At 49.6% G+C, this 19,296-nt stretch overlaps 1 long non-coding RNA gene across 1 annotated transcript; it reads left to right on the top strand.

The window, feature by feature from the left end:
- Positions 1–8,062: 8,062 nt before the first annotated feature.
- LOC144376845 (uncharacterized) lies at positions 8,063–9,266 on the top strand. The gene is made up of 2 exons (XR_013437216.1): positions 8,063–8,157; positions 9,021–9,266. It is a non-coding gene; the product is annotated as an uncharacterized LOC144376845 (long non-coding RNA).
- The last annotated feature ends 10,030 nt before the right edge of the window (positions 9,267–19,296 follow it).

Raw genomic sequence — 19,296 nt, 5'->3', positions numbered from 1 at the left:
GCCGTCATGAGTGTGGTGCTATGGTGGGGATGCCGCTTGTCCCCTCAAAGGTTCACGTATTGGCATTTGTTTCCAGGGGTGGTGATGCGGAACCTTTTAGAGATGGGGCCTAGTGCGAGGTCCTTAGGTCAGCAGGGGGTGTGTCTTCAAAAGGGGTGAAGATAGCTGTCCTGGGACCCCCTGGTAGTCTCATGACAGGTTTGCGATGAAAGCCGGATCCTGGTCCCACCCAGCTCGCTGGCTTCCTTTTGTCCTCCGACAGCCACTGCGGGACCCTCACAAGACACTGACCCATGCTGTGTAGATTTTCAGCCTTCAAAGCTGTGAGCTAGTAACCTCTTTTTCTTCATAAATAGCCTACTTAAGTTATTTTATTATAGCAACAAAAAGCTAACACAAGTGGAAGAGTGTAAGAAAGAACACCATACAAAAATCGTATACGAGTGGTGTGAACAAAACGGAAAGAAGTGCATGAAGACCAGTGAGAAATACAAAAATGCTAAAAATGGTTGATATTTGGTAGAAAGATTAAAAATTTCCTCATGTTTATACTTTCTTGTGCTTTCTAAACTTTCTGCTATAAAACGTCTATTCATTTTACAGTCAGAAAAATTAGACAAGGAGAAAAAGCCAGATCAGGGCTGGGGATGTGGCTCAAGCGGTAGTGCGCTTGCCTGGCATGTGTGCGGCCCAGGTTTGATCCTCAGCACCACATACAAACAAAGATGTTGTGTCTGCCAAAAACTAAAAACAAACAAACAAAAAAATATTGAAATTCTCTCTCTCTCTCTCTCTCTCTCTCTCTCTCAAAAAAAAAAAGTATTATTGAAAAAAGAAAAAGCCAGATCAATTTTAGTTCCAACTCTGATGATAACTGGACACATGACCTTGGGCAAGTCAGCCATCGCCTTTAAGACTTCATTTCCTCATTTGTTTATCTGTTCTTCCATTCCTTCATTCCAGAAATCTCTCCTGAGAGCTTCTTCTGTGTCAGGCCCTGTGCTGGGCACTGGGGACCCAAAAGTGAATCAAAATCTAAACATGTGAAAAGTTGTTTAACCTTGTTCCTAATCAGAGAAATGCTGATTAAAACTAAGCCAAGATTCTTATTTTTCCATCTTACCAAAATCCAGAAGTTTAAGAATGTACCCCATTGGAAAAAACTGTGGGAAAACAGGCCCTCTCGTCTATTGTCTGGTGGGAATGTGAAATGGCGCAAGCCCTACATGGAGAGGAATTTGATGAGTTCTAGCAAATTTACATATGTACCCTTGGACCTGATAATCTTGTCTCTAGAAATCTATTTCCAAAGACTCACTGGCAAAAAGAAGACGTATTCACAAAGCTATTCGTGGCAACACCATTTGTGATAGTAAAGATCTAGAGACCGCTCAAGTATCCACTAGTAGGGAATTGTTGACCACACAATGGCACTCTGTGGCCAGCCAAGGGAAGGTGGCAGATCTCTGTGGGTCACAATAGCTTCGTCTCTAGAGTTCAATGTTAAGTGAAAAAGGAAAGTGGAATAAAATGTATTAAAAAGTGCATTATTACTTATCAAAGAAATGGAAAGGGATACGTAAAGGCATGCATATTTTCTTTAATTAAAAATCCGCTAAGATAAAATAAATAAAATTTTAAAATTACTGTCCATGAGAAGAAGGAAGAAATGGGGTCAAGAGAATGGAGATTGAAGTTAGATTTCTCTGAAAATACCTCATTTTGTAGAACAATTTTAGAGCCAGGTAAATGTTTTGTATAACAATAAAACAAAATCAAATCAGAATAAAAACCAGAAGCATTCCTTCCAAATCAAAAGCAAAATGAAATAAGTTAATGTGTATATTGAGTTGGTTGCTTCATCGTGCAAAGTTGACTTACTTCAAGTGATTTAGAAATCTGGCAATTTGACTGTAACTTGATTTGTAGGAGATTATACATGCATATACACATAAACACATACATACACACATAAACACATACATATATACATAGAGATATATTTATCTATCTGTAGTCACTAGTATGTTGTACATGTAGCATATGTACCTATACTAGACTAAAAAAGTCTAGAAGTAAGACAAACCAAATAGTTTTGAGCACCCTTAGCACCAGATGTAGAGAGAGATACGTGATCTCTAAATACCATTTCTCACTAAAAAGAACCAGGACTTCTTGGGCTTCTTGGAAAAATAGCTGGTTACATATCCTGGCAGAGAATGCACAAGACAATTCTGAACATTTTGTCATACCAGAAAGTGAAGAAGTTATAATTCCACTAGGGTCTGATCAAAAGGACTCAGAAGCCAATTAAAAAAGAGATCCTCACGGGTCAAAGATGGAACAACATGGGTAATAACAAATATAATAACTACAAAGGATCGAAACCTTTCAAATGTATTAAAATACAAGATAATGGTTCAAAACCTCAAACAAAACCTACCAACAAAAAAAATCTTAGCTGGTCGTCTTGGAGAATGTTAGAGAATCAACTCATTGTTTGGGCAAATGATAAGCAAGGGGAGAGCAGGAAGTGTTTATCCTGCCTGAACAATTGTACCTCAGAGAAACCAAAGAGTGGAGGAGAGAAGTTTTTCCTCTATAGAAATATTCCAGCTAATAAATGAAGAAGTAATATAAAATAAAAATACCGTTGCTTACAAATGCCTAATGAAATAATAAATATAGGCAGAGATCATCAAAGATGGAAAGCACAATATACAACCAGACATTCCAAATACCACTTCTGAGGGAGACACATGCACCTCCTGTGGAATATTCTTGCTGAAACTTCAAACCTGAATCTAATCAAGTCATTAGATCTCACTACTGATTTATAGGAAACACAGGGGGCTGAAGGACATGCCAAATAATGGTGACACAGACAGAAAAGTCCAAAAAACTGCATGAGACAAACAACCTAGTTTATTTAACAAACAATTTCAAAGAAAAGTAGGAAAAGCTTGAAAGAGATCATTGCAACAACCAAATACACTGTACTGACCCTCTTTGGATCTTAAGTTTAAAAAAAACAAAAAAACCCAACTTTAAAAGACCTTTTTAGCCAGGTGCGGTGGCATACACCCGTAATCCCAGCAGCTCAGGAGGCTGACGCAGGAGGATCATGAGTTCAAAGCCAGCCTCAGCAATAGTGAGATGCTAAGCAACTCAGTAAGACCCTGTCTCTAAATAAAATACAGGGGATGTGGGATGTTGCTCAGTGGTTAGTGCCCCCCCAGTTCAATTTTCCTGGTACCACCCGCCCCCCCCCCCAAAAAAATACCTTTTTATCTTGAAGCTTTGTTTTAAAATCTGAGATTGTTATGGTTACATTGCTTTGGAGCTTACTCATTTATGATGGTGATCTTGGTTCATTTTAAACATCTGGACTTGGCAAAGTGAAAATTAGTAATTCTATGTTGGTCTCAAAAAAATCTTGAAATCTTAATGGTCTGTTCAGTTCAAAAGCCTGTGAACCATTGTGCCAGACACCAGCCATTTAATAAAATATATCAAAAAAGAAAAAAATAATAAATAAATAAGAGACCTTTTATGAGATAGTTGGTAAAATACTACTGGATATTTGATCATAAAATTCTATTATTCAAAACTTTGGCAGGATACTGGTAATCTGATCACAGCTTTATCTTTTAGAAATACAGATTACAATATTTATGGATGAAATGACTTGATGTTTGGGATTTGCCCCAAATAATCCAACCAGGGGAGACTTTGAATGGGTGCAAGTCGGAGCTGGGGACACATGGATTCTTGTACTATTCTATTTTTGTTGTATGTTTGAAAATTTTCCACCATAACCTGTCCTCACTGCTTTCCTGGCACTAGGGGAGGACAGACCTACAGGCCAAAGAGATTCTTTCCCTCCAAGGCAGGAGGCTGGGAAGGGAGATCTGAAGTGCTGAGCCTTCCCTGGGGGAGAGTAAGAGGGGATGTGCAGGGGAGGGAGGGGCTCCCAGCAGAGGGAAGAGCAGGAGCAGATACACAAAGGCTGTGTGGTCAGGGGACACAGTCATCTCTGCACGAGGGAGCAAAGGGACATTCAGGGGGAGCACCTGAGAGGAAGATGGGCATGCAAAGGGCCCCGAACTCCCAGCCAAAGAGCCTGAAAAGGTTGCAACCAGGGAGGGACATTGTGGACTCTGCCTTAGCAATGTCACCTAGGCAGCTGGGCAGAAGTTGGACAGAGAAAGAGACCTGAGTGTGTGAGTGAGGAGACCAGAGCCCCAGCTAGGTATCTCCTGGAGAGGGATGAGGAAGCCCAAGCTGGGCAGTGGCCCAGAACAGAGGCAGGAGACAAGTAAGCATGTTGCCACAAGCAGGAGGCCAGAGAAGGAGGAGGCCGCATGGAGGCCAGTTTCTGGCTTGGGCAACTTGGTGGGTGCCAAGGGTTTGTTTTTATTTTGCTTTTTTGTTGGTCGGTTGGTTGGTTGGTATCAAGAATTTAAGCCAGGGGCACTTAACCATATCCCCAGTCCTTTTAATATTTTATTTAAAGACAGGGTCTCTTGAGTTGCTGAGGCTGGCTTTGAACTTGTGATCCTTGTGCATCAGCCTCCTTAACTTAGTAGATGTTGGTGCTGTTATTAACAAGGGTATAGGGGGCCAGATTAGACCCCTCTATCTAGTGCCTTGGTAGAAGGCAGGGGCCTGGGTTCTGACCTTAGCTCTGCTGTCTGGCTGTGAAGCCAGGCCATGACTCTGCCCCTCTCTGATCCCATGTGTAAAGCAGAGGGTAGAAACCTCAGATTAGGGTTTCTGCAAATTCATCCTGGGACAAATGTGCGTCTAGCCCGCGTATGTGTCCTTCTTGCCTGAGCAGGGATCACGAGGTCTCATTCGGCCTCACTGAAAATCCAGTTGTGTGATGTCAATGGCATTTCCCTTCAGAAAAAGGAAATGAGGTTAGAGAGCACATTACCAGGAAAGGAAAGTGAGCTGGGCCCCACCCTCTCTAGCCCTGTGCCCCACCCACAGCACGCCAGGCCTCTCTGCCTGGGGCCAGGGAAAGGACCTAGAAAGGGCCTGGTTCTGACCCAGGCAGCTGTCTGACAGATTTTTGTTCTGAGCAAGGCTGAGCTGCTCCCAACAGAGTCAGCACCTTCTCTGGTGCCTGTGGTCCAGATCCAGATCCCCTCTGGGGTCTGAAGTCACAGGAAGCTCCAGGGTCTCATTAAATGTCAGCAAGGCCTAAAGATGAGTTCTTCGTTCATGCAGAGATAGAGGCCATGAGAGAAGGGACTTGGCCAAGGTCACGGGGCAAGTCGGAGGAGAATCCAGGTACAAGGCATCTGGCACCTGAGTCAGGTGATCCCAGAAAGCCTGTCATGCTGTAGGCTTCCCAAATGGCCCTGTTGCTGGTGGATGTCCCCAGAAAGTCCCTCTCCAGTTTTAAACATCAAGTGCCTTTGTTAACTCAACCACCCTTGGGCCCTTAGCTTGGGGCCAAAGGAACATTCCTTAAAGTACTATAGTGCACTAAAACAAAAACGAATACCAATCTACCCAACATAATTGCTATATGCATTTGAGTTTTTAAAAAATTAAGTATAAATTTGGTATACTCAGCAAACTGGTCACTCGAAAATCGATCAGTTGACAAGTTGGTCATCAAGTGAATATACCTCGAGGAACTTGACCTAGCTTTCCTGTGGACCCCACCCCTACCCTCCTCCCAACTGTGACCCCCATGGTGCAGCCCAAGGGCCAGCTCTTCTCCCTACCCCAGCCCTCAGCACAGGGCCTACACGAAGCAGGGACCAGGCCTTGGCTTATTCATTGCTGAGTAAACTGTAATTTTGTGTTAGACCTTACTGTCCTAGAGTCAGAGGGGCCATTAGCAAAGGCAGCCCTGGTCACCCTGACATAGTGAAGTGACAGGGTGGGAAAAACCCTCATCTTTACTCTTGCAAAAGTCAGCTCGGATCATACTTTCCACTGTGCCCCCTGCAGGGAGGGCGGCTGGTTCACCCTCCCACGCGCAGGGGCTGGGGGTTTTCAGGTGAAGTGGAACTAGGTGTTTGTGTCTCTGCACCTTTGCAAGGTGGCTCTGTAACAAGAGAGCCAGAAAAGTAGTGTGTGTCATGGTGTGCAGCGGCGGTGAGCTTGTACAGGTGGAGGTGAGGGTGCGATCGTGCATGCAGGCATGTGTGTATGGATTTGCACAAACATGAGCAAATGACTGTGGTGTGTGCTGCTATTATATATGCATGGATACTTATGTTTCTGTGTTGATTCTTGTTGGGTATGAACATATGTAAATCAAGAAAATAGGGATACTCACGTTTATACCTGCACACCCATGCTTGTGTGAGCGTCTGTATACAAGCTTCCACGGTGTGAATATATTATGTACCTGCTTTTCCATGGAAGTGGGTAAGGGTTGGGTGTATGTAAATATGCATATATTTGTGCATGTTTGTACTTTTTGTAGAAATTGTGGTTTTGTATTTATGCTAATCCATTTAAATACATGGGGCGTGTGAGTGTTTTGCAAGGTATATGTGTACTGGTATATGGACAGAAGTGGTGTGTGTGTGTGTGTTTGTGTGTGTGTGTGTGTGTGGCAGGGGGACATGTGAGCTGGAGATCTGTGAATGTGTACATAGAGGCGTATTTGTGTGTGGGAAGTGTGCTGCATCAAACGCAGTACATGTGGTGTGTGAGCACACATGTGTGAGCAGATAGCTGTGTACACACACACGGACACACTCTTACTCACTGACACAAACATATTCTGGTTGTGCTTTTCTTCCTTTTCCCCTTGGGGAATTACAGAGCGTCTGAGTCCTAACCATGGCTGGTGGCTCTTCCAGGAACATGGTTTCCTGGGCCCAAAAAGTAAGAATGGCAGAGGGTCCCATGTGAGCCAAGGAGAGGGTAGGCCTGAGGCTTGGGCTCCTCTAAGGACTGGGTGGAGGTCCCCAGGGCCACTGCTGTGGAATGGACTGGTGTCAAGGGCTCGGACACTTAGGGCCTCTGTCCCCAAAGTGTGCCCTGGGTGAGTGACTTGATTTTCAGTATGACCCTGAGTGGCTTTCAAAGCCTTTTTTTAAAAAAAAAAAAAAAAAAAAAGAAGTCGTCAAAATAAAATCTTACAAGTCTCCCTTTGTGGAAAGCAGGTGACAATGGGAAGCACTCTGGCCAAAGCTGGCTTGGGGTGGACTCGGAGGGGTCTCCATGGACTGACTTCTCCCTGGCCTGGGCAGTTTCCATTCTAGTTTCCAGTGTACAAACACCCACACCCACAGTCTTGACTAACCCTGTGACCCTCCTTCTGTCTGGGGAGGACGAGGGCACAGGGATCAAAAGCTCCAGCCCTGGTTCCATTCCTGCCCACTTTTCCAGCCAAGTCACTTCCGCTTCTTCCAACCTGCCTCACAGACTCACCTGAGAAGATGCCCAGGAGGGGTTCAACCAGCATCGGGCAGGAAGCCAGCAGCCTACAGGTGTGGGCTACTGTCTTACTGTCATCCCCAGCTTATAAACGGGGAAACTCAGGCTCTTGGGCTTTGTCCGATGTCAACCTGGGGACACTGGAGGGAAGAGAGGTCCATCGTCATTTCAGAGGCCCAAGTTTCGCCATCAGAAGTGCTCACTTGCTCTTTGAGGCTTGGCCAGGCGATGGGAAGCCCCACGTGTGGTTCTGTGGTTGCCCACACAAGCCTAAAAATAGCCAACAGGAACCAGGGAGTCCCCGTGGTAATGGCAGAGGCCCATTCTGCTTCAGCTTGCTCTGCCCCCTATACCTGAGGAGGTCCTGTCTCCTGAGGGCCTGGGTGATCTGGGTCCAGAGCACAGTGCGCCAGAGACAGTGCTGAGCTCCCAACTGAGCGTTTTATTTCATTAATTTCTTTATTTTATTGTTGTGTTTCTTAAAGTCTGTTATATATAGGTGCATCACTTGGCCCGGCTTCCCTAGGCTCTTTTTTTTAAATGATTTTGCTGAACAGATGAGGAAACTGAGGCTCAGAGAGATGCAGAGATCTGCCCAGGGCCAAGGAGCTTCAAGCCCTCACCCCAATGTGCCTTCCTTATCTTACCCCCAGGAAAAGCGGGTGCGTGGGCAACAGAAGGGCCTTCGGAGCTACGCAGACCTGGTTTGAAACCCAAGCGTTCCTGATGACTCCTGTGACTTTGGTAAGTCACCTCACCTCTCCCAGCCTCAGTTTCCAAGGACTTAAGACCTGTCGTGCCCCATGTAGGACCTGGCACGCACTAAGCACTCAGTAGACAGCCATCCAGTCCCGCCCCGTCACCATCTATAGCCATGCTTTCAAAGGTGGGTGAAAGGGGAAGTACTGGTCAAGCCCCCAGAAGAATCTTGCCAGGTCAGTGACCGAGGACCACTAACAGCCAGGAGAGGAGGTCCCTGTGGGCAGATGGTAATTTCCCCAAAACAGCCTCATGAATATTTCCAGTTCTACGCTGGAAACTTTGTCATTCCCTGTCAAGAGATAAGCCCATCCCCTTCCCCTTGAAACTGGGCACACCTCTGTGACTGCCTCAATGAACAGGATGTGGCAGGTGTGACACTGCACAGTTCCCTAGGCTAACTCTTTTTTTTTTTTTTGGTGGGGAGTAGGGGGTTGGTAGAAGGCTACCAAGGACTGAACTCAGGGGCACTCGACCACGAGCCACATCCCCAGCCCTATTTTTGTATTTTATTTAGAGACAGAGTCTCACTGAGTTGCTTAGCACCTCACCATTGCTAAGGCTGGCTTTGAACCCGTGATCCTCCTGCCTCAGCCTCCTGAGCTACTGGGATTACTGGTGTGCATCACCTTGCCCAGCTTCCCTTGGCTCTTTATATATATATTAGATGTTGATGGACCTTTATTTTATTCATTTATTTATATGTGGTGTTGAGAATCAAACCCAGTGTCTCACACATGCAAAGCAAGCACTCTACCACTGAGCCACCACTCCAGCCCCAAGGCTAACTCTTAAAAGTTGATGTAGCTTCCAACTGTCTATCTGTTGATCTTTCTCCTCTCTCACAGGATGCTGGCTCTTGGGATCCAGGCACCCGGTTGTGAGGAAGCACAAGCCACATGAGTTAAAGCACAAGCCCTGTAGATGTCCTGACCTGCAGCCCAGCTAAGCCAGCTGAACAGCTCTGAAGGCAATTTCAGCTCCAGAGTCCCACCATGTCCGGGAAGGTCAACTGGAGCAGAGGCAACCTAGCCCCCAGAAGTCCCGCCCAAATGCAGATTAGAGAACAAAATAAACGTCATCGCTTCAAGCCACTCAGTTTCAGGTGGCTTGTTACACATTGCCAGGCAACAGGAATATCCTCTTCTTCCTCTGCAGGCCTCTCACTGTCACCCCTCAGCCAGGTACAGGTGAGCTCCTCCTCATGCCCCACCCCGGACCATAGGTAAAACCTGGGGTCAGTCCTCGCATCCACTCTGTGCCCTCGGTACTGAACCTCAGAGCCCAGCTCGGCCTTCTATACACATCCTTCTATGTCAAACGGCCATCATACCAGTCTCTCTCAAGAGTTGGGGTTTTAATCAACTGCCTCTCACATAGTAAGTGCTCATTGAATAAATCCAGGGATGTGAGGCTTGGGAAGAAGGAAGAGGAGGAAAACACTGCCTGTCTCGGACTGGGAGGGAGGGGGAGGGAAGAGAGGAGGAGCTCTGAGTAGGTATGAAGTGTCAGGCCTCAGCTCTGAGGGATCCGAGGAGGACCTGCCCTCCGGCTGCTCACAGACTGACCAAGATATGAAGGAAATAGTCTAGGCGGTTCCTGGCTGGCTCTGGTCAAGGGTGAGTGGGAGGGGAGAGGAGAGGACAGCAGGCAGGAGCCAGGCCCAGGAGGACTCTAGGGAAACCACACCAGAGCTAGTGGGCTTGCAGCACCTGGGCGTCTGGCTCTGAGACATCTTAGAAACCGGAAGATTCCCTTCCCTCCCCCAGCCTGGGCCAGCCGGGCCCTATCTAGAGAGATAAAGGCACTGCCAGGCTCCCAGAGCAGAGACGGTCTTATCATCATCGCAGCTGTCTGGGGTACTTGGGAATGTAAACTCTCCTGCTGAGCCTCCCTTGATGTGAGGAGGGACTGTCCTGGGAAGACACAAAGCAGACACCAGGGGATGGACCTTCCCCACCCCCTCAGGGCCCTGCAGCCCTGGGCCAGCACTGAGAGGGGAGGACGGGCTCCGCTTCACTTGGGGTCCTCTTCCTCAACACCCAGGATGTGTGCTTTCCCCCTTCAACACATCCCTTCAAGTCACAAGATTTGGAAGGGCTTCAAGGACCCTTTCTGTCAATGTCCTATGGCCTGAGATGTCCTGTCAGAGCGCAGCACAGAGCCCACCGTGCCAGCTGATATACCTGTGTGACCTAAAAGCAAAGTCCCTTCACACCAGCAAGCACTTCCCACATGCCAGGCGCTCTTCTGCACGATTTAATTCTCCCAGCAACCCTACCATCTAACAAACATAGACGTTACTTCCGTTTCGCAGAGAAGGAAACTGAAGGAAACTGAGGTACCAGGATGTTAGACCTCTTGCACGAGTTCCCAAGTGGGTGAGTGGCAGAGCTGAGGAGGCTGAGAGCAGGGGTTGTCAAATCCCAGGGCAACCTCTGCCCAGCCGAGCTACAGCGAGCTTTAAAGATCCAAGGATAGAGCTGGGTGCGGTGGTGCAGGCCTGTGATCCCGGGGACTCCAGCGCTTATGCAGGAGGATGGTGAGTTCAAAGGCAGCCTGGGCAAAAATAGAATGAAATGGGCTCAGGGTGTAGCTCAGTGGTAGAGTACTTGCCTATCACATGCAAGGGCCTGGGTTTAAGTGCTAGGGAGCAATTTTTACACACACACACACACACACACACACACACACACAAGCAAGGGAAGGGCTGGGTGCTCAGGGGTGTGCTACAAAGACTGAGGTCCAACCTATTCAGAGCCCCATGAGAGCTTCAAATCACCTCTAAATGACCTCCTCTCTGCTCTCACCCCCTGTCACCCTTGGCATGGGGACCATCACACTTAGGCCCTGCTGCTGCTCATGGGCCTGTGGATTGGGGGTCCCCTTGGTAAGTGAGCTCCTTCTGGCCTGGTTGCCACAAAGGCTGCCCCCATGATGTGCTTCTGGGATCAAGAGGCCCAGCAGGAGGCCTCTGCCCTGCTCATAGATGGAGGCAGCAGACTCAGAGAGTGGACTCGAGTCCCCTTCAGAGGAACTTGAGCTTCGGTCTTGAATCTTGTATGCTCTGGTCTGCAGTGTGACACTCGGCAGTGCCTGCTCCTCGCCAGTCTCCGCTTTCCCATCTGTGAATCCAAGTGCAGCCTCAAGGGCCTTCAGCTCCCACATTCAGCTCCAGGGCCTGTGTGAACATGAGTAGTTGACATGAGCCACCTACAATTGTGCCACAAAGACATGCAAGCCAAGGGCCTAGGTGGCAGTGACGGGGTCTGTCTGGGGGAAATCATGGGGGAGGAGGTGCTTGAGTACACACTTTCTTCCTCCTCTTCCCTCTTCCTTCCTTCTACTTTTTTTCCTGAACCCAGTTAGACCTGGTTCTGGGCTGAGGTGCTCACAGGCTGGGGAGGGGGCTGTGTGTTCAGTGTCACAGGCACGTAGTCAAGGTCTGCACGGGGTACCATTGAGGGGTCTGGGGGCACGGGAAGGGCTCGGTGCCACTATCTAGGGGACATCATGGAGGGATGTGGTCCTTGAGGAGTGAGAGCAGAGAGAGGAGGAAAAAGAGCCTTGGGCAGGGATCTGGGGGACAGAGGCCTGAGGAGGGACCCAGACGTTGATTGGTGTGGAGAATGGCACCCAATGGAACTGGCGGGATCATGGCAGGAGCCAGCACAACATTAAGAAGGGCCTTCAACCCCAGATGTAGGAGTCTGGGCTTTCCTCTGAGGACATCAATCAAGAACTGTGCATCCAAAAGAGGTCTCCGGCTACTGCTGGAGGTTCCCATCAAGATGGGTGGGATGCGGGGAAGCCATGGGGGTGAACCTGACCAAGGGCAAGAAGCAGGGAAGGTCTATTTCAGAGATGAAGGAATGCCTTGGGATCAAGAAGTTGTCCGGAGAAGGGGGCAGGGGACAGGTGTCTAGCTGGCTGGGGCACAGAGCAGGCGATGTCGTCCCTCACTGATGGGTACCCCAGGGTGGTGAGTAGAACTGGGGTCTGGTGACAGGCTCTGTCTAGGACACACCAAGCATGGTTGTATGGTCGCTGGATCCTGGGCTGAGGGCCAGCAAAATCCCGGGCTTGACCCTGACTCTGGGAATGCAGGAAGCGGGGCTGGCCTGGAGAGAGGGTAAGAGGGACTTTTACAGGGGAGTGTTGGGGAGGGTGACTAGGACAAGGAGTGGGATGTTGGGGAAATGTCCAAGGTCTCTGAATAAGAGTCCCTGAGGTTGGGCAATAGAGACCTTATGGCCACTGCCTGTCACCCGTCTGTCCAGCGTCTGCAGGCTGGCCTGTCCCTGTAATTGTGGGAGGTCTGAGCTTTTATGGCTTCTTTTCTGTGTGCATGGTGTGGAGGTTGGACCAGAAGACCTCCCCCCTCCTCCCCACTGACTTCTGCTGGCTTCTGTTTGCTCTGCCCCCCAGCAACTGCATGATCTTAGGTGGGCTCCTCGCTCCAGGCTTTGGCCCCCTCTCCCAGCCCAGCACCAGTACTCCCTGGGCTGACTCTGAGCCTGCGCAGGAAGTGGGTGTCTGATCAACCAACAGGAATGACTCCAGCCGAGGAGACCCCAGACTCCCCTCCGCTCCCTGCCTCCCTGCAGTGAGTCAGCTCCAGGACCATGGAGCCTGTCCTCAGCTCCCAGCGCCTCCTCCCTGACCTCCCCACAGTGCCCAGGCTCTGGGGAGGAGCGGCCCAGGTCTGGGAGTCTTACTCTCCAATCTCAGGATCCAAGCCAGCTCCGTCTGCAGAAAACCCCGTCAGCCACAGAGAAGGGCTGCGGCAGCCCTGCCCACACAGGCCCCGGACCCCAGAAAGAAGGCAGCCTGTGGCAGAGAGATCATGACCTTTTAACCTTTCTTCACAAAGTGCTGGACACATGGCGCCTCTTCTCCATGGCCCTCTGAGGAAGGGCGAGCAGGAAGGGCCATCTGAATATACTCTGCAGGAGAGAAAAGCACCTGCCAATCACATAGTGAGCAGCAGAGCTGGCACCTGAACCGCCACAGAGACTTCTGACAATTCCTTCTGCAGTTAGTTCCTCCAGATCCCACATCCTGTCCTGGGGTCCCCAGGCGGATGGATGAAGCCAGAAAGAAGGAAGTGCAAGACAGCCTGAGTGACAGTGGCAAGCTCTGTGCCATCACCAGCATCGCTGTGAGAGTCCCACGGTGCTTGCCTGCGTCTATATACCTGCAGTCTTGCTGCGGTCCTTCAGGCCAAGGCCCTGAACACCAGCTGCTGACTCACCAGCTCTCCTCTCACATTTTTTTAATTTTATCTGATTAGCTGCTGCTGCATGGTCTCCTTTTCCATTTTAAACATACTGGGCTCCCAGCCACAGAGCCTTTGCACATGTAGTTCCCTTAGTTTAGAAAGTACTCCAAAACCCCAACCCCTTCCATTGCTTTAGTTAACACGTCTTCATCAATCCATCTGTTTATTATTTATTTAGTTAGTTATTACAGTACTGGGGATTGAACTCAGGGGGACTCTCCTACTGAGCTACAATCCCAGCCCTTCTTTATTTTTTTATTTTGAGACCTGGTCTCGCTAAATTGCCCAGGTTGGCCTCAAACTTGCAATTCTCCAGCCTTGCAGGTTTGGGATTACAAACTTGTGCCACACCCAGCTCATCCATTTTTTTAAATTCTTATTTGTTACATATGACAGCAGAATGCATTACAATTCATATTACACATATAGAGCACAATTTTTTATATCTCTGGTTGTATACAAAATATATTCACACCATTCATGTCTTCAAACATGTATTTAGGGTAATGATGTCCATCTCATTCCACCATCTTTTCTACCCCCTTGCTGAATGACGTTGATACATGTAAAATATATGGCACATGGAAATATGTGCCAATATGTGGACTGTCATTAATCATGTCATTCCTTAGACTTTAAGCGCTGTGGACAGGGGTTCTTTCTCTTTTGGCTTCCACTGAATCCTCCTGGTTGCCACCATGCCTGGCACAGTGGGGACATTTGGTGTGTGCTTGTTGAATTGATTAGTGAACGAAGGTATGCACTAATGAGCCCAGCAGACAGGGCTCCAATCCCACCCGCCCACTGTCTGGCTCGTGACTTCTCCAGAACTCTGTAAAATGAGAACATGGGATACAGGAGTGGTTTTCCTCCCTTTCTCTATTTGGATGCAGACTCCTCTCTTCTCTTGAAATAAAAGGAATCCAATTTATAATGCAGACACAGGGAGCTGCTGTGAGGGAAGCCAGGGTGAGGCTCAGAGCCCTCTCCTCCAGGCACCCCAAAGTTCCCCAGAGCCTGCTGAACACCGTGTAAAAACCACCCTCCAGGATATGATCCCGGACTGCTCCCGGGGCTCGGAGCAGCCTGTGATTCAGAGGCAGCTGACGTCTGAAGTTCTTAATTCAGCCCAAATGCTAGAGGTCTGTGTCTTGCGGTACCGAGGAGGCAGGGGCACATTCCAAAGGAGAGCAGAGCGCTCTCTCTTCCTGCTGCCCACAGGAAGGGAGCAAAGCTCACTCAAGTTTCCTGTCCCCACACAGGGGTGGCATCTCTTGCTCTCCTGCCCTCCTTCCTTGGCCTGCTGACCCACCTGATGGACCTGGTCTTGTGGGTCAGGCTTCCTTCTACCCAGCCCTCCACCCCACCTCTGACAGGGCTCACTTCCAGTCTGGCCACCAAGTGCCTGCTCATGTCACCTCCACACCCTCTGTGAGACAGTCTCCAGGAGGCCCAGAGAACTGAGTAACTAAGATCACTGAACAGTAAATAACAAAGTGAGGACCTGAATCCCAGCTCCTTCCTCAATAAAAACTTCCAACAATCCATGGAGCTCCACAGTCCGTGTGAGCAGGGGCGAGACCAGACCAGGAGGTGCCAAGGGCCTGCCAAGCTCTAGGCCCCTGGAAGACAGGAAGCCCTGAGGGAGGCTCCAGGCAGGTCCCTGACCAGAGACCCATGCTTCCCCCACACAGCGTCCCCTGGCCATGGCGGAGGCCCTGCCCTTTGAAAGGAAGTGTGGGGAAGTCCCTGGTGAGGCGGTGAAGAACATGAACTTTGGAGTTAGGTGGATCTGTCCAGGTCACAGACAACCTCTCTATGCCATCCCCTTTGGTCCCTGGCCCAGTGACAGAGGATAATAGTACCCATATTGCTGAGTTGTGATGAAATGAGACAAAGACCTTAGTGCTTTGCCTGGCATTGGAGTTACCTGGTGACCACAGATGTCACTGCAGTCCTCATGCTGGTAAATTTGTCATCTAGGCCAACAGGCAGTCCCAAGAGGACCTGAGGAGACCAAGGACTAACACATTCCTCGCAGGCCTTTGAGTGCACTGAAAGTGTTTTGTTTGGGGAAACGTTTCTATCAGAAGTTTCTAGTGCTGGTAGTTTGGAGAAAAGAACTTTGGAGAGACCCTGGTAACTTCTGGTTAATTTTTTATTTTTTAAACTCACCCTGAAAGACATTAACTTCATTTGACCTCAGGGACACTATGGAAGTGGAATGTGTGGGCATGCGAGAAGGGCAGGGGTCTTCACATCACCTTGCTTAGAATCCTAGGTGTTCGGGGTCAAATTATTAAACCTTCCTGAGCCCCAGCCTCCTGGTCCATGAAATGGAGGGAAATGAGAGGAAAACTGTGAAGGGCCGGCCGCTGTCCCAGCAGCACACCCTGAGCTGGATTCTTATTGGAGACTTTTAAAGGGATGCCTGCAAGGTGCCTTCCAGGTAAGTGACCTGGAGACACTTCCTAGAGGCAGTGACTGGGCCCAGAGGAACAGAGAAGGCAGTCCAGGTAGAGGGAAAGCTTTGAACCAGGATGTGGCGCTGGGAAACCACAGCATCCCGCAAGACGTAGGGATTTGGGACAGTAAGATTCGCAGTGGGAGGCCAGGAGAGGCAGTAAGGATGATGCTGTGGCTCAGGAAGCTCAGGTGACCTGCTCAGGATGACTGAGGCCAGGTTCTCCTGGGGGCCTGCTGCCTCTGCCCGCCCAGCTGCTTCTTGGAAGGTTCCTGTTCTATTCTTGGGGCTCCGGAGGGATGGGAGGGCCTGCTGATTCAGCTCTGCCCTGCTGTTGACGCTGGGCTTCCTGACATTCCTGTGAAGACGCGGGTTCCTGGAGGGCGTGGCTCCCCAAGCCCCCCAGTCTCCCCAGCCCACGGGAGGGGTGAGGGAAGTGGGCGTGGCCCGCGCCTAGGACTGTTCGTCACAGCGCCCCCGAGCTCCAGCCGCCCACGTGGGGAATAAAAATAACCATTCTAAAAATGTGACCAGGAGCGCAGGAGCCAGCTCTGCCGTGGGCCCGTGAGATCACTCGACACCCTCTCTCTACCCATGAGGAAACTAAGACGCAGGGAAGGGAAGTGGCTCCCCGAGCTGTGCAGGCGGGTCACACTTTGAGACCAGCACCTTCAGCCCGGGATTCCCTGGGGACAGCATTTGAGAGTGGCTAAGGGTGGGGTGGGCACAGGGACCACTGTGTGGGGGCATTAACCTCAGAGTGAAGGAGGTTTGTTCATGGGTCCTGGGCCGAGACCTCTCACTGCCTTTAGTCACAGGTCCTGCAGCAACAGGAGCAACAGGAGATCCAGATGAGGAGGATGAGGCCCGCCAGCCTGTGGGAGGAGCGACCCACAGACAGGCCACAGACAGGCCTGGGGGCGGTGGGGGCGGTGGGGGTGGGGGGGGGCGGGGGGAGGCCTGGGCAGCAAGGCTCTGTGGGTGGGGTGGGCTCAGGGGCAGATGGGGTCAGGTCTCCTGGGCACCTGCCGGCAGACAGTGAGGAGACTGAGGCCCAGGAAAAGGGGGGATGGCTGTCCTAGGTGCCGGATACCAGACCCATCTGAAGGGAGTGGCCTTTCCTCGGTGGCTCTGAGTTGACCTGAGAAGGGGTCTTGAGAGGTGGAACCACAGTGGCCTCCCTGAGGCAAGGGTGGGAACCTCCCCAGGGGCAGTTTCAGGGCTGAGGCTGTCTGCAAGTTCTCCTTGTACCCTGAAGTCCCATCTTACTTGAGAGGCAGGGACCCCCCACATAACACAGAGCGTAGGGTCTGACTTGCCTGCGCCGCGTCCCAGTGTGTGAAGGCCCCACAGAGTGATGGTGGCACAGGTCCCTGAGGGGAGCCTCTGAGGGACCAGGCTCTTCCCATGACTGCTGCTCTCTGCCCCACTGACAGCCACGACCCAGTCAGACAATGATCTGTCCCTGGACCACTCCCAGGCGTGTCCAGATTTGGCCCGCCAGGCTTTCCAGGGCCAGAGGGGACATGATGACCCCTTCCTGCCTAGCTCTGACTAACAGACCCCTGGCTCTGGGAAGCATCATAACAGAGCCTGTTACCAGGGCAACCTGCAGACCCGGTGGCCTGGGACCTGGGACCTTGGCTGCCCCACACAGACTGCAGGCACCAAGCCCTCCCTGCTCAGCTGGGCTGTGAGGGGACAGTTAGTCAGGAGGAGACCATGTCTGGTCTTTGGGGACATTTTAACCATGACTGCTTTAGCTGACCTTGGGCCCTGGTCTCTGATTGCTCCCAGGGGCCCTACTTGGACAGGGACACTTAAAAATGAACTGCCCCCAAATCTGCTCCTCCCCTTCCACTGCATCCCCCACTTCAGTAAAGACACTATCACCACCCTGAGACACCGGACAGTGTCCCTGGGCAGCAGTAGGGCACCTCCCAGTTCTCCCCAATGCCTCACCCCCTCAGTTGCTATAAGGGGCATTTCTGCCTCCTCTGAAAAACCCGTGCAGCCCACCCCAACCCACCTGCTCTCAGCCCAACCCAGTTCAGCTCCTCCTGAGCAGGGTCATGATCATTGCCCATCCTCCCCCCCAGACTCCTGCCTGCAGTTTCCAAAGTGGCCTCCAATGTTACTGTCTTCTTCCCAAATTGCTCCCTAGCTTCTCTCATCACTCTCAGCCAAGGAAGAATCCCATCCTCCTACAAGGAAGGAAGGAAGGAAGGAAGGAAGGAAGTTAGGAAGTTTTTATAATCAACCCAATATATACATTTATTTATATAGAAGTTATATACATATGCTGCCATACAAACAGATATGTTGGATAAATTTTTTAAAAACAGTGTATATACCAAAATTGCCACTGAAGACCTAAAATTTAAACATTTTAAAAGTTTCGTTTTCATTTTATTGAATGGTATTAATAATCTTTTTGCTGTGTCTAAATATATACTCAAAATAGTGATTAAGCATGCCTTCTTTTTTAAATAAAATCTTGGCTTAAAGATGTGGTACAGTCATTTGAGAATCTGGGACTAGATTCCATTATCTTTCCACTTGGTTAAGTGCCCGATGTAGTGGGGAAGACAACTCCCCAGGGGCCAGAGGGCCACCTGGAAGACCACACACTCCCTGCTGTGCTTACTAAATCACATGGGCCACCATCAATTCCGGGCACAGGCTTTTTGTTGAAATTTGATTCAACTGATGTCAATCCAGTTCCTGGAAGCTACTCAGAGGTGTTACTTTTTGGATATTTTTGACTCTCTTGTTCACAACACACTGAAACTCTTCACTTGGAAGACTTTTAAGTGTGTTATAAAATTTGATCTTCCTGTTTTTCAACATGCTGATGTGACACGTGGTGATACACATGGCCACTACAACAGTCTCATCCCAGAGCCTCACTCTGCAGACTGCGCTCTGTAATGCGGGCTTCTCTCCAAAAGCAGCACCTTTCTTCTTCAGTCTTGAAACAACGCCTTTCCCTGGGTGCCATGTATTTATTTGTTTTAAGATCTGCTGGATGGGATCAGCTATCATCACAGAAAGAGCCAGCGCAATTGTATCATTTGCCTTTTCAAAAAGGTCTACCTTGGGCTGGGGTCATGGCTCAGTGGGAGAGCACTGGCCTAGCATGTGTGAAGCGCTGGATTCAATTCTCAGCACCGCATATCAATAAATAAAATAAAGGTCCATCAACAACTATAAAGATATATATATATATATATATATATATATATATATATATATATATATAAAACTCATGTAAGGTGGGTAAGTCTTTGATGGGTTTTGCTGTGAGATAACAGGTAAATCTCTATGTGATGCAGAGGATTTTGGTGGCCACTGCTTCTATCAATAATAAATTTCATAG

The sequence above is a fragment of the Ictidomys tridecemlineatus genome, chromosome 4, assembly GCF_052094955.1.
Source record: "Ictidomys tridecemlineatus isolate mIctTri1 chromosome 4, mIctTri1.hap1, whole genome shotgun sequence".
Lineage (NCBI taxonomy): Eukaryota > Metazoa > Chordata > Mammalia > Rodentia > Sciuridae > Ictidomys > Ictidomys tridecemlineatus.
This window is presented reverse-complemented; position numbering and strand designations above follow the sequence as displayed.